This window comes from Triturus cristatus, chromosome 9 (genome assembly GCF_964204655.1).
Source record: "Triturus cristatus chromosome 9, aTriCri1.1, whole genome shotgun sequence".
Classification (NCBI taxonomy): domain Eukaryota; kingdom Metazoa; phylum Chordata; class Amphibia; order Caudata; family Salamandridae; genus Triturus; species Triturus cristatus.
In genome coordinates, this window is record NC_140592.1 from 713,885,333 (window position 1) to 713,901,148 (window position 15,816).

General features: G+C 45.1%; 1 long non-coding RNA gene across 3 annotated transcripts in view; it reads left to right on the top strand.

The window, feature by feature from the left end:
- The window catches only part of LOC146798582 (uncharacterized), a 277,424-nt gene that overhangs the window by 187,059 nt on the left and 74,549 nt on the right, over positions 1-15,816 (top strand). The gene's annotated exons all lie outside the window — the stretch shown is intronic.

Here is a 15,816-nt window from a genome sequence, read left to right on the forward strand (position 1 = left end):
TAAATGGGGGATCAAGGGTGTGGATGTGGGGAGGCCTAATAGCTTCCAAATAAACTTACTCTCACAGCTCCACCCCATTTAGAGCTGCTGCTTGGGCTTTGTACTCATAGACTTCAAGAGCCAGGGAAATTGCTTTGGATATGGTGGCTTGATGTTTTTTGATAATAGCCATCAAACTATGGGCGAAGACAGCTTTTGCTTCATTTATGTGTGGGAGCCAAGAAAGCATAGAGTCAAACACTACACCCAAGTAGCTAAAGCTTGGTACGTACTCTAGTTTTTGCCCTTGGACACTAATGTTTTTTCTAAAGGTTTTATGTCGTCTAATAGCCATATGTTTGGTCTTTGCTAGAATTAATTTCTAGGCTTTTAACAGTTCAATACTCATTGAAACTATCAAATAGTTTTTGCAGGCCCTTGCACGTCTGTGACACCAAAATGGTGTCATCTGCAAAGAGTAATGCAGGAACTGGGGAACCGCACAGTTTTGGAGAATTTTGATGGCACTCCTTCAGGTGGTCAATGATATCGTTAACATAGAGTGAGAACTAGGTGGGCGCATGCACACATCCCTGCCTCACTCTCCTTGTTATGGGGATAGATTCTGTAGGTTCGAACATAGTTGGCCTGGTGCAATCTGACCGTCTCGGTTAGAAGGTCATCAGGTGCACCTTGGCTTTTTAACGTCACCCATAGGAGACTCCCGGGACAAGGTCAAAAGCCTCCTTTAAGTTGACAGATGCAACATAAATAGGCCCTCCCCTCAGCTTAATATATTTCCAAAATGTACATAAGAGCCTGAGAACCTGATCAGTTGTACTGGTTCATGTTCTAAACCGTGCTTGGTAGGCTGTCAGAATGTTGCTATTTTCCATCCAGTCCTTCAACTTGTTTAGGACCTGCTTTGCATTCATATTTTGTAATTTATCTATAATGCCTACAGATACCAGGCTCTCGTCTACTCCCTTTTGTATACATTGGGCCTATTTCGTCTGCTCTCCATTTTAGGGGGACAGGGGCTCCTGAGACCACTGAATTACAGATTAAGTTGACATAAGGTACCCAAACGTCATTATCATCTTAAATAAGTCCCCCAGGATTAGTTCCGGACCTGGTGCTTTTCTCTGCCTAATGGCATCAATGGCTCCTTTGGTTTCATTTAGGCTAAAATCAGTTGTATTTTTTGTATCATAATTAGAATGAGTATTCAGGAGTTGATGCAAAACTTGGGTATACTCTCTACGTTCAGAAAAGAGATCTAGAAAATGTAGACTCCAAGTGCTTGGGTCCAAATAGTGCTCTGTACGTGTGGATGCATCTTTGCTTCCATGTGCAACTATTTTCCAAAAGGAAGTAGTGTCTTTAGATTTCGCTGCATGGATTAAGTCATTCCAGTTTGTCTCTTTCCAACTCCTTACAGCTCTAGATAATTCTTTTTATAGTTGGTCCTAGCCTCTTGCACTACTATAGCACTTTCGATCTTCAGGGCTTTAAGTACTGGCTTCTTAACACCTTCGCAATCCTTTGTGTACCAATGATTATGCGGGGTGTGCCTGGTGGTCAAGGGCCTTGCATACCCTTTCTCCAATCTTAGAAAGTTTAGTTCCCACTGGTTGGGCAGGTGCAACACCACACTACACCAAGTGTGTCTTTAGTAGGAGTCACCCGTGACTCACTGCCTTCTAGATACAGTGGCCTCACGTTACAGGAACTGAGAGCCCTGTGTTCCTCTAGAAAACGTAGGACGGGGAAAAGCCCTAGCACTCAGCATCTCTTAGAGGCGCTAATGCAAGATCACCTCCAGAAAGCTGGTGGGTCAGGTGAGCATGACCGGGTGTGTGGGCAGGGGTCAGAAGAGGAAACAGGAGCTCAACTACTACCCTAACCAGGAGGAGTTTAATGACTCTCACCTGGGGAGCTCTGAACCCCCAGAGGATACTGGCACAGAGGGTGTCCCTAGAAATAGGTCCCCCTTTATTCCACCTGGGAGGGTACAGGGTAGGCAGAGGAGGGCTAGGTCTTCCTCTGCAGAGTCCATTGCCTCTGCTACTTCTCTAGGGACATCCATCTCTGACAAGAGGGATAACTCCTTAGACAGGGAATACTAAATGGTCAAGCTTGAGACTCAAGCTCAGGCGAGACCAGTTGGCCCTGACAAGGAGGCCTTAGAATTACAGAAGGCTAAGAGAAAGTTGGGACTAGAGTCCCATGGTGGCAGACCCACCATCCCTAGAAGCAGGGAATCCTCCTTTGACACTAGGACCCCGAGCAGAATAGTCCCTCTTTACCAGGATGAAGATGACATCCACAAATGGATCACTGCCTTGGAGAGGGCCTGTAAAGTACAGAAGGTCCCTCAAGGGCAGTGGGCAGCTATCCTGTGGCTCTCCTTTGCTAGCAAAAGACGAGACAAGCTCCTCACTGTTAGAGAAGAGAATGCTGACAATTACGCTGTCTTGAAAACTGCTCTCATTGAAGGGTTTGGCTTAACCACTGAACAATACAGGATTAAGTTCAGAGACACATAGAGAAAGCAGGTACTCAAGACTTCTTTTGATTTTGTAGATGCTACTAAGGCTCTGGAAGTCTGGCTTCATGGAAGCCAGGTACAGGACTATGAAGGATTGTACGATTTGATCATTAGGTAGCACATCCTTAATAACTGTCAGAACCAATTACTGCACCAGTACCTGGTGGACTCTGAGCTGGCCTCTCCCCAAGAATTGGTAAAGAAGGCAGACAAATAGGTCCGCACCAGGTTCAAGCAGAAGACTCAGGGTGGTGGTGGTGGTGACCAGAAGGAAGATACTTCCAAAACCCAAGAGAAAGGTGGAGATAAGCCTAAAGACAAGTCCTCTGAATGTCCCCAAAAGTCTTCTTCTGGGGGAGGGCCCCAAACTCCTTCCTCCCTGGGAAAGAAACCTTATTGCTATGTTTGCAAAAAGCAAGACCACAAAAGATAGGACTCTAATTGCCCCAAGGCCAACAATAGGGATACTGCCACTACTATTCCTCCTACTACTGCAACACCCCTAGTGCACCAAGTAGTAGGTCCCTAGGTGGTGGTAACACACCCAAACGTTTAGTCCGGTTTTTCGTGGGGTACTGAGGTGGATAATGACCTAGCCATATCCCCCACACAGGCCACCTTAGTCTTTGTTGGTGGCATATGGTTTGCCACTTTTACTGTAAGTCCCAATACCTTGGGCAAGTACAGACAGGAGCCTCTGATCAATGTTCAGAAAGCTATAGCCTGTAGGGACTCAGTGTCTATTGTCACCATGGTGACCGGAAAACTGGCGTCCCCACTTCAGCCTTCACCTGGGTACATGTACCAGGTGATCAACACCGATGGTGTTAGGACAAATCATCCCGTGGCCATAGACACTCTCAGCTGTGGGGGGAGGGCCACTGGCCCAAAATGGGTTGCAGTGTCCCCAAACTTGCCTGTAGATTGCCTCTTGGGCAATGATTTGGAAACTTCAGCCTGGGCTGAAGTAGAACTGAAGGCCTATCTAGAGATGTTAGGCATCCCTGAGAAGGTTAGTGTGACCCTTGGGGCCCCAGTCCAAGCACTGGGAAATTCAGGAGCCGTGGAGTCGGAAAGAATGACCCACTCTGATCCAACAGAGAGCACAGGGGAGGAAGAAAAGTATTTTCCCCCCAGACTTTAGGTGAGGGTCAGCCTCCTCAGGGAACTGATCCTACCCCTTGTGAAGAAACTGCCCCAGAGGAGGTCAGGCCTGTCCTGGCAGAGCCACTGAGGGCAAGGGGGAAACCTTCCAAGGAGGTACCCAGTCTGGAGCAGGTATACTGGCCACAGTCAGCCTAGGGCTGCAGAGGCCAGGGATGTCAGTGGACCCCTCAGGGCCCACAGCCAAGAGTAATCTCCTCATCCACAGATTAGGGACCCCCAGACTAGTAGTACTAGCCAGGTGGATAATCCTCAGCAATCTGAGGGATCACTCTTACCCCTAACAAGTGACATCCTCCAAAAGTAAAACCCGGGATAAGGCTGTCCCAAACCTTCACTGGCACTCCATTGTTGCAACAAAACAAGATCAACCAAAAGCTTTAAGCAGCCAACGGTTGACCTCTAAGGATAAGTATGGGTCAGTCATAGAGAGAAAGGCCTCTGTTGAGACCAGTGTTCTGAGGAAGTTCAGACTCACTTCCCTAGGCAGACACCCCACGAGCCTCTATCTTGGCTCAAATAGCTGACAGGTAAACACCCTAAACTTTTGAGAGAATCCAAGCCCCTACAGGGGAGGAACTTCTCAGTGGACCATAAGATAGGGAGTATCCATGCCAGTGCAGGAACTTCCTTATATGGTCACTTAGGACATAAAGACTCAACTAGGCAAGGTTAGCCTTATCTCCTTTCATTGGGGGGGGGGGGGGGGAGTTATGTAGGTAGGTAGGATCCTTCAGCATGGTTACCCCCACTTTTTGCCTGGTGCTGTTATGGTTTCTGACTGGTCTGACTGAGATCCTGCTAATCAGTCTCTGTGCTTTCTCCCTTAAATTACATATGGTGAGTACTTAGGTACATCCCAAATTGGTTACTGGTGTACCCTTATCAGTCCCTAGTATATGGTACTGAGGTACCATGGGCAAAGATACACCAAGGGTCCCCCATGGGCTGAAGCATGTGTTATGCCACCCATGGGAGACCACTCATGTTGTAACTACAGGCCTGCCATTGGTGCAGCCTGTGTAAGCTGGTGCTAGCACCACTTACAACAGATATAGGTTTCCTGTATCTAAGGTCACTGCATTTAAAACCAATAAGTCACCCCTAAAGCAGGCCTTTTTTAAACCTGAAGGCATGGTGCTCAGTTCTAAGTGTGAGGGTGCCCCTGCATGAGCAGGACACCCCTATGAGCTTCGGAGTCTATTCTTCCGGGTTATAAGTGTAAGAGTGGCCATGCGTCATTACGCGATGACCATTTCTAAACGGGCTGTAACGAACCCAGTCATGTTTGGTATAAAAATGTTGGAATCATGCCTCCACACTGTAAACGGTGCAGGAGGTATGATTCCATGCACTGTAAATCTCCGGGAGGTCCTCAGTGCTCCTGGTACCAGTCTTCTAGACCCGGACGACACAACATGGCTGCTGCTGACCAGAGACACGATTCCCCCTCCTGCTACAGAGCCAAGCTCAAGCATGGGAAGGCAGAACAATAGGTATGCTGTCACAGGTCTAAATTATCAACAAAAGCAGCCAAGGATGATTAAAGCTGCATTGCCCAGGTAGTCACATTAGTGTAGTGTATGTCAACAGGTTTATTTTCTTGCCCACCTCTAAGGTCTGCCTCTTATAGACCATATAATAAAGTTACACAAAACCCAAAAGAAAGAGAGGCAACAGATATAAACAGTCAAATGACCAAATAAATGTTCTCGAGTCTTCAGATTATGTACAAAATTCTTCTTAAATAGCTTCAGTCAGGTACACGTGCAGCCAACGCGTTTCTCCCTAAACAGGGCTTCATCAGGGATGCAAATACAACATGTTCACATCAGGGAACTGTACATACAATGTCAACTAGAAGACAGTTACCAAGGTGAATATACATTATTTAAAAGACAATCCAAGTGACAAACACCATTGCTCCATATGCAGGCAAAGTTTGGCGAAACACTTCATACTTGCATCAGAGCCAGTAGGCACCAAAAGATCTAAAATCTCATGTATAAACACAGGAAAAAAACTCAAGACAAATGAAAAGGAGAGAAGAGCCATCTTTATATTTAGAGAGAAGTAAAAAAAGAGGAAGCACACCCAGGAGGTGAAAGAGCATTTAAGCAGAATATTATTAGTGCGCTGGACCAGTGGCAGCAAGAACAGCAACAACTCAGATCAAAAGGTTAAGACCGTCATGCAAATGCTCAGATAGGTTTTGTATAGGCAGGACATTGTCAGTCTGACTTCCTTACCACTGGTAACGCCACCACGTGGTTCTTGGGGTGTGGAGTATTATTCCAGAATGAAGGACCTACGTCTGAGATTATAGTCTATAAAGAGGAAAAGTGAAATTTCAAGAAAATGCCCCTAAAATATCAGATTACCAGATTCATATAACTGTCCCCCCCCAAAAGGGTTCTGAGGTACCTTAGATGAATCCGTCATGAACCTTCATTAAATCGGTTCAAGTTAGTATAGTAGCAGGGGTGACCTGTCCAAGAGCGTTATCCATTGGAAACGTCCCATGAATGCTTGTGCAGATGTCAAGAACTCCCTCGAGTCTGAGGGACATATTTTGTACAGGTCTGAGCTGGAAGGGAACATAAACAGTCTTTACTGAGTTGCGCATAAGCATCCATTGGTTAAAGCAGGTTTCAGGAATTAGTATACTGCAACATAGGACCAACTAAAATGTTCAAAATAGCACCAATTAACTATTAACTACAACCTTCAATGCGGAAATAAAATCGTCAAAAATAAAACCCCATATCAGGGTATAAGAAAACCGCAGGTACTTTTTCACAAAACATTGCCTAGTGGGAACAAAAAGGGGACTTTAGGCACTACTCTCAGGCGAGTAGCCCGTCCCATTTAGCACAAAATGAACATGCACAGGAAGGCTTTGGGTGTCATTCATAGGCCAGTAGCCCAAACCGTTTGACAATAAAGAAGAAGGCCCACCATCCACTAGCGGATCAGGTCCAAACCCAAGTCTGATTACTTTTCCAAGTTGTTGGCCAAGTCAAATGAAAAGTATGCAAATCCACGAGAAAATCACATCGCCTCTGCCTATCGGTTGTAACAACTGCCCACCATATGTCCCAAAGCCAAGACTTACCCGTGTTCAGCTCTTGTAACCTCAAATCGAAAACCGAGATGAACGGACTGAAACGTCGTCAGTCGACTTCCTGTTCCTGTTAGTTACCAGGTTAATTTCAGAGGGAGGGCTGACCTATGACGAGCTGCTACATCATGAATAGGTGTGGCATACCACTTACTTTTTCGTCTACTACGCCTTTTTGCTCTCATGAACGAAAACTAAGCGGGGAAAAAAAACTCGACTTTGAAAACAACTTTATTGATCACTCGTACATGCGATGGCTTAAAAGAAAAAAACGAGCAAAAACTCCATTTCCCAGTTGGGTCGTGAGTCCCAAAAAAACTTCGGCACAGAGGAGGGTAAATATAAAAACCCCATGTTGGGTAAAGTTGAGAGGCAAAAGGATGATTCTTATCAAACCCATGGAATAGTGCCTAGCTACCAGAATTTTCTGATCGTAATGTTTAGAAAGGGAAGGGCACGGAGTTGACCATCCACCTAAAAAAAGGGGCAGTAATATTAACAGCAAATGAGAAATACCTCACAATACTTGATTACAATGGAATATTCAGTCCCCCATTACCCAATTCAAAACCTGACAGGTCAGGTATGCATTCAAGTGACAGTGAAAATGCTGGACAGTAAGATTACCTTTTATGTTAGGCAGGGCAAGATAAACAATCACAATAAAATGTCTCAGTGCATGATGGATTTAGAGAATGCACCCAAAAACACACAGTACCCACAGCAATAATCAAAGAATACAATAAATTACAGCATTACATTCACATCATAGCAACAGGGTATATATTCCAAACTCAGGAGAAACTGATACAAACGCAAATGTAAACATAAGGGACGTTAAGAACACTGGCGTCACATGAATCATCACATGCCCTTTAAAGACCCATAGCGTCATAGTGCATTGTAGTAAGAAATGCATTTCATTGTTAGCATTCAGGCCTAGGGACACAGCCCTCAATTTACAGATCAATTGGGCCTCCAATTGTCGCAGGCGCAATTCTCTGTTGCCGCCTCTTACATCTTGATTTACAGAATCAATACCATGAAATTTAAAGTTGGCTTTAGAGGTATCTGAGTCATAGGTATGTGCTCCCAAGGCATATGATTGATCATTCCTTAAGCAGGCTCGACGATGTTTCTGAATACGAACCTTTAGCTGCCTGGTAGTACTGCCTACATAAATCTTAGAGCAGTTGCAGATAATAACATAGATCACATAAGTAGACTGGCAAGTGAGAAATTGTCGAATATGGTAGGTGTGTCTGCTATTTTAGGAGAATTCCCGTGTTCTGTTTAGGCCTACGTGACAGATATTGCATTCCCCACAGGTAAAAAAAAAAGGGGGGTTTTACCCAGGTTCCCACATGTGGTAATCTTGGGGCAGTGTAGTTCTTTGTGATACACATAATTAGCTTTTCTTGTGGACAAGAAGAAATTATCCATTGCGAAGCGTGCAAAATCCCTTAAGATACAAGTATAAAGGTACTCTACATCTATGGTGACTAGCCACATAGATTCTTCCCATTGTAGATCCTCACACTTATTCAGAATGTCCATAATGTCTCTAATGTATGAAGGAAAGTTTAAGTCCAAGGGCTTGAGGAACATATCTAAAAGCAAATTATCTGGAGCACAATGAGATGATCCCAGAAATGATCAATCTGATCGTAACCAACAATTCCTTCCTCTTTAATAAAGACCGGTACCAGCAACTTCAAGGGACAGCCATGGGGTCTAAATTTGCCCCATCCTACGCAAATCTATTTATGGTATGGTTGGAACACATTTATGCATGGGCCCCAGGTGCAGCTGCCTGGACTAAGGATATCCATTATTTGGGTTGTTTAATTGACAATATTATCTGGATCAGACCAGGCACCGAAATGGGAATGAAGTGCTATTTTGAATATCTTAAGAGTAACCCGTTTAATGTGAGATTTACTCTGAATATGTCCAAAAGCAAGAATCACATTTTTGGATGTTGAAGTGTACATATCTGGCCATAAACTGCACAGTACTCTCTATAGTAAAGACACAGCTGTCAATAGTATCCTGCACTATGAGAGTGCACATTCCACCAGTACGAAATGTGCCATTCCATATGGGGAGCTTATTAGGATCCGTAGAAACTGTAGTGAGAACCATCAGTTTGAGATGCATGCACAGGGGTCTTTGGATAGACTGGAAAGAAGAGGATACAAACTTCAGGAACTCCACCAGGCATTCAGACGAGTGCTGAAGATCACTAGAACAGATACTTTAAGAGTAAAGGCAAAAAAAGAGACTATGGATCGCCTGTCTTTTATTACAACACACTCTAAACTCAATCAAGATGCGTTCAAGATCCTCCACAAACAGTTGAAGATTTTAAAAGGTCTCCCAGGGGTGGGGACGTTGCTACAAGATAAGCCATGAATTACCTACAAAAGGTCCAAAACCTTTAGGGAAGTACTCTGTCCCAGTTACACTGCCCCAAGATTACCACATGTGGGAACCTTGTTGAAACGTCCCATTGGCTTTTTTACCTGTGGGGAATGCAATATCTGTCACATAGGCCTAAGCTAAACACAGGAATTCTCCTACAATAGCAGACACACAGAAACACATACATTGATTTCTCAATTGCCAGTCTACTTATGTGATCCATGTTATTATCTGCAACTGCTCTAAGATTTATGTAGGCAGTAATACCAGGCAGCTAAAGGTTCGTATTCAGGAACATTGTCGAGCTTGCCTAAGGAATGATCAATCATATGCCTTGGGAGCACATACATGTGACTCAGATATCTCTAAAGCCAACTTGGTATTGATTCTGTAAATAAAGATGTAAGAGGCGGCAACAGAGAATTACACCTGTGACAATTGGAGCCCCAATGGATCTGTAAATTGAGGGCTGTGTCCCTAGGCCTGAATACTGACAATGAAATGCATTCCTTCCTATAATGCACTATGACCCTATGGGTCTTTGAAGTGCATGCGATGATTCATGAGACGCCAGTGTTCTTAACATCTCTCATGTTTACATTTGCGTTTGTATCCGTTTCTCCTGAGTTTGGGATATATACCCTGTTGCTATGATGTGAATAAAGTGCTGTAATTTGTTGTAATCTTTGATTATTGCTGTTGGTACTGTGTGTTTTTGGGTGCATTCTCTAAATCTATCATGCACTGAGACATTTTATGGGGATTGTTTACCTTGCCCTGACTAACTTAAAAGGTAATCTTACAGTCCAGCATCCACTAACATACTTTCTTTGTCTCTTGGATGCATACATGACCTGTCAGGTTTTGAATTGGGTAATGGGGCACTGAATATTCCATTGTAATCAAGTATTGTGAGGTATTTCTCATTTGCTATTAATATTACTGTCCTGTTTTTTAGGTAGATGGTCAACTCCGTGCCCTTCCCTTTCTAAACATTACGATCAGAAAATTCTGGTAGCTAGGCACTATTCCCTTGGTGTGATAATAGAGTCATCCTTTTGCCTCTCAACTTTACCCAAGATGGGGTTTTTATGTTTACTCTCCTCTGTGCCGAAGTTTTTTTGGGACTCATGACCCAACTTGGAAATGGAGTCTGTAACATGTCTTTGTGAATCTGTTCCAATATGCTTTTTCCATTTGTGCTCTCTGCTAATGTAAACAACCTGGCATCTTTGCACCTTGTCCGATTGTTAGATGTGACATTCAAGTCGAATTGTGGCTTCTCATGAACTCTACATAATTATTTGCCCTCCACCTTGTTGGGCGGCACTGAGACTTACAGTCCAGATTGTGAATTTAAGCTTATTTTCAGGTTGCTGTGATTATACCCTGACATGGGGTTTTATTTTTCATTTCATTTTGCTTTCTTTCGATAACTGGTATCATAAAAGCATCGAACAACAATTTAAAACAAGTTTGAGAAAGATGCAGGTTGCAAAGTAATGCAGAATTATTCCTAAACATGTCCACAACCAGAACATAAAAGTGCACTGTCGCACCGCAAAAGTGCAAAAGATAAAACAGTTGTCAAAAGCACACCATAAAAATGTAAAAATATAATAAAATCGTAAATAGTTACAATAATAAGAGCTAAAAGAAATACAATAATAACCATTCCCATGGTGAGGATATTGAAGCCCACAACTGCTAAACTTGTGTCAAGTGCTGGTGCATAGAGAAGAGCTTTAGTGGGAGATGGGCATTCCTCATGGCCTGGAGTAATTTCTTTACAGCTTCTAAAAAGTAAGTAATATTAGGCTGCCCTGCACAAAGTTTTTTGCCTGACTATCAAAGCATGGCCAAGAAACTTGGCCACCCCACAAACAAAGAGATCTCTGGCGTCAGACTTTAGGATACACAGGACAGCCTGGTGGTCCAGCGTACCTAACTGCACACATTGGTTTGAGCCATTTAGACCTTGCTACTTTGTATGCTGGGCAAGCAAACATGAAATGAGCGACGCATTCCAATGGGGCTCTACAACAGAGGCAGTCATCTGCTGGCTGTTCCGGGAGGCGCCATTTTGAGGTTATTGTGCGAACAGGAAGCATACCAATCCTGATGTGCTTATATAGCATCCTTTCACGTGGTGTCTGGATTATATACAGATATGGTTCAAGTCTTCTGCTCTGCTTATGATAATACAATTCCTCTGTCAGTCTGTCCACATTTGTCTTTCTATGCCCCTGGCTATCAATCCAGTCCCAGTAAAATCGCTTTAGCTCCATCTTACTAGGGGGATTTTGTCTATCCCAGGATTCTTTAAGACCCAGAGCTGTCAATGTTTTCCTGATACTTGTTATCCAGCTAACTCTACGTCAATATCTAAGCTCATCACCTCAGTTAGTGCTGTTGCATAATTACAAATTTCAGGTGTCTGCCTTATACTGGCCCAAAAAAGCAACGGGCGTAGCTTGGCAATATCTCTGAACGACCGCCTGCCCATATCGAGCATTAGAGGTGTTAATGGGACATTGCTCAGAAGCATCACCAAACCCCTCAGAAACCTGTGCTCAGATCTACAGATATCCTCTACATTTCCAACCTCCCAAAGCTCAGCTCCGTATAGAGCTGAGCTAACTGCTCAAGCATCATAGACAGCGAGAGCCGGGGCAACTGGCCTGCTTTGCGAGCGACGACATTCTTTGGCTAGTGCCCTGACCACGCGTCTATGATTTATGAGCATCTTGACTAAATGGGGCCTCCACGACATTTTATCGGTCAGTCGGATACCAAGGTGAGCAAAGGTACTGACTCTTTCCAACTGAGTCCCATCCAGCATTAGATCATTTCAAATGATTTGTGGGGGTTGCAAGCTGTGAACTTGTTTTTTGTGGAGTTGATGACCAATCCCCGAGAGTCACAGAAGGATTGAAATCTATTTAGTAATTCCTGCAGCCCTGCCGGGGTCTTGGACAGCAATAGGGTGTCGTCCGCAAACAGGAGAGTTGGGACCTTGTCGCCTGCCAAGGTTGGGGAATCAGTTGGGTCTTGTTGTAAAAAGCTGACCACCCCATTCATGTATAAAGAGAATAGGGTGGGTGCCATGACACAGCCCTGGTGGACTCCCCTGTTGACAGGGATCTTATCCGTCAACTGGCCTTGCGCCCCCCATCCCACCTGAGCATAATTGCCCTCATGTAGTCGGACCAACAGGTTAAGAATTAAGGGAGGGATGCCCATGTCTCCAAGTATCTGCCACAGCTTGTTTCTGGGTACCAGGTCAAAGGCAGTCTTTAGATCGATGAATGCGAGATAGAGACTGCCCTTGCCGATTACCACAGCTTTCCAGTATATCGGAAGCAGCCTGAATACCTGGTTGACTGTTCCGGTGCTAGCCCTGAAGCCCGCCTGGTATTGGGAAAGGATGTCTTCGCCCTCTGTCCAAGTTTGGATCCTCTGCAAGAGGATTTTCCCAAAAACCTTCTGCTTTGCATCAATCAGACTAATTGGTCTGTAATTTGCGGGGTCCTCACTGCCATCCTTTTTGTAAATTGGGACCACCTCTGCACCCTTCCAGGATCTGGTACTGGGCAACCACTAGCAATAGCATTAATAAGTACCATAATATAGCGTGCCCAATTTGTAATGTCTGTGAGAAATAGATCTCCATGCAGGCCATCCAGACCGGCTGCTTTGGCAGGATTTATCTTCCTCAGTGCAGCTTCAATTTCATCCAGGAAAAAAGACTTACTAGAATTGCCATCCCCAAAGGAAACTAAGGGGACACATGGTCCCTCCATGGGGGTGGCTTCTGGGGCAGAATAAAGCTTCCCAAAATGATCGTGCCAATCCTGGCTTGGGATATGTCTAGTGAGTGGGCATGAATCTTTCTTATTGCCCCAGCTAACTCATGTCCAAAATAGGTTGGTGTCCTTGGATGAGCAAGCATCTTTCAGTTCCTGCCAGTGCCCTTCATCCCACTTGATCTGTGTAGAGTGCAAAGCTACTCTATATTCCTTCCTAGCTCTCTTGATCAAGGGGTGATCCTTGTTTCTGATTGCTATATCTAGGAGGTGTCTTTTGTGTCTACAATCTTTTTAGTACCATGGGTGTAATCCTTTTGGGGGAACGTTCAGCCTACCACTCTTGCCTGGTGCTTCGAAGTATGTGCTCAGTTGCTCCATTATGCGTGAATGGATAATAGGGACATCTGTCGTTCCCCCTAAATCTGAAGCTGCGGCCTGTAACTCTAGTGTGTTCAAGATCAGGACTTGCCGGATACCATCTAATTTTGATTCATGCAAGGAGACGTTGCGCCATTTTAAAAAGTGTTTACAATTTGAAGAAACATCCTCTTTGGCAAGGGCTAACGTTCTAGTACTCTCGAGGCTGCTACGGATAGCCCACGGAAGCTCCACATTAGCTCAGAAAGGATTGTGGTCACTATCGATGGTGGAACCTACAAACATGTCTGTCGTGTCTCCCCAGAGCCTTACATCTAATAAGATGTAATCAATGCGTGACTCTATTATAGGTGTTTGCCCCCTGAACATCAGATGGGGTCCTTCCATTTGTTGCCCTCAGGCCATACTCTAGAGTAAGTGCATTAAGTTGGATTGCCAGCTGAGTCCATCTTTTAACGGGGAGTATGTTAAGCGAGGGAACATCCCATTTCCTATCGTCATCCTTGATCCCCAGCATGTCCTCTGTGTCCAGGGGCTCAAAAGTGCAATTGAAGTCTCCTGCAACCATGACTCTCGAGTGGGGCAAACAACTAGCTAACATTTCTTCTAGTGTCATAACAGTGGGTGATGGTCTGCCTCCTTTGGTCCCCCTCATGTAGACATTTAACAGATCAAGAGTAACCCCCCCTCTGGGTCCCCTAATGGTAAGCCTCAGGATGTCAAGACTCGGACTTTGATGTATAATAATTCGGCATCCCAAGGCAATATTCACCCAGATCTGAAAGACGCCCTCTCCCCATAGTAGTGACTGGTGAGCAAAAGCAAGTGTAGCCTGACTTATACAGAGCAATTAGACTCCAGGTTTCCTGGAAAATACAAATGTCAAAGCCTTCTGTCAGTTCATTCCAATTGGGGATTGACAATTTGCTACTTAACCCTGCCAGATTCCAAGATACTATCTTCAGCTGATGATATGACGCTGGGGCAGAGACGTTATTCCTGCCTAAAGTGTGCTGACTAAGTAAGGATGGGACATAAGACAGCGCCAGGGGGTCTAGGTGTGTAAGGAGTTCCACTTCCTGGACCCTCAGTGTATCAATAGGGGGGCTACTTGATATCTTCCCCCCCAAACTATCTATCAGTGACTCAAGGTCAACGCAAAGGTCAGAGATGTTATTTGGGCCAGTTTTAATCAGTGGAGGGGTAAGGTATGATTCCTGGTGCAGTTGAGGGTCACCCTGTAGTCAATCGATAGCTTCCAGAGAAGTCGATCCCGCTGAGGAGGTGGATGGTTGTCTGGCAGGAGGCCTGCCCCCGGTAGCGATTGGAAACCGCCTGAACTGTATAGCTGATGTGTCAGGGGAGCAGGTGCGAAACGCCAATGCAAGGATATTTTCAGACAATTTCACGCTAGTCATGGTAAGCTCGATAAAGTCCACGGGCTGGGCAGGGGACGCGCATCTCCGGGCCCTGGAAATGTTGTCTCGTATCACTGAACGGCAGCCCCTAACATGCAGAATCCAGTGAATAGCTTTATTGGTTAGGGAGTCATCACTTTCAGGGCCACTCTTTGGGCCCAGCCTGGGGACACTAACCATGAAACATTTTAAGCCATGGGGCTGATAAGGAGTAACTGAATAATTCCGCTCCTGGTGAACTGTCTCAAGAGGGCGCTGTACCTGAGATAGAGCGATGGAACTTGCATACTTTGAAGCCTGAAGAGCGACTGGCCTGTAATGATCCTTGTTATTGCTGGTTTTGGGTTTATTTAAATAGTTAATCCTAGGAATTAGTGGGGTATGAGGAGGTGTTGAAGGGTTAGGGAGGGGTAAAGAGGGCCCACAGCCTGTTGTGCCTCTTTCCTTGGTAGTCGGCGTGCATGCCATCTGAGGTTGTAAACAACGTTCAGACGAGGGATTTGCACGCTGCAGGGAATGACGGTCCTTTTGAAGTAAGGACTTGACTAGGGCAGTAAGTTCTTCAATCATTAGCCTCATGGTTCCTATCTCAGACCTGAGCATGCCGACAAGCTTGGGTGTATCCTGGGTCAAGGAGTTTGGCTCTTCATTGGGCCTGAAGGCGGATATGCATGGCAGCTGGGGCGTACCGTCCCTATAACTGTCAGGCAGGTCCCCAGGGGTGAGAACCTGTTTACACAAGGTATAGAAGGACCGGACTGAGACTCACCAATACAAGTGAAATGGTTTTGGGGGTAAGAGTCCCTAAGCTGTGCTAACAATGGCTCTAGTGGTATGTTGTTGCTAGGTGTGGGGGTCCCCTTTCGAGTGGGCTTATGAAACATTGCTGGAATGGTGGTTAGGTGGGGTGGATTGGTAATTTTAGAAGGGGATTGGCCGTTGGTGTGAGGCACTGGTGTATCAGCTTCTAAA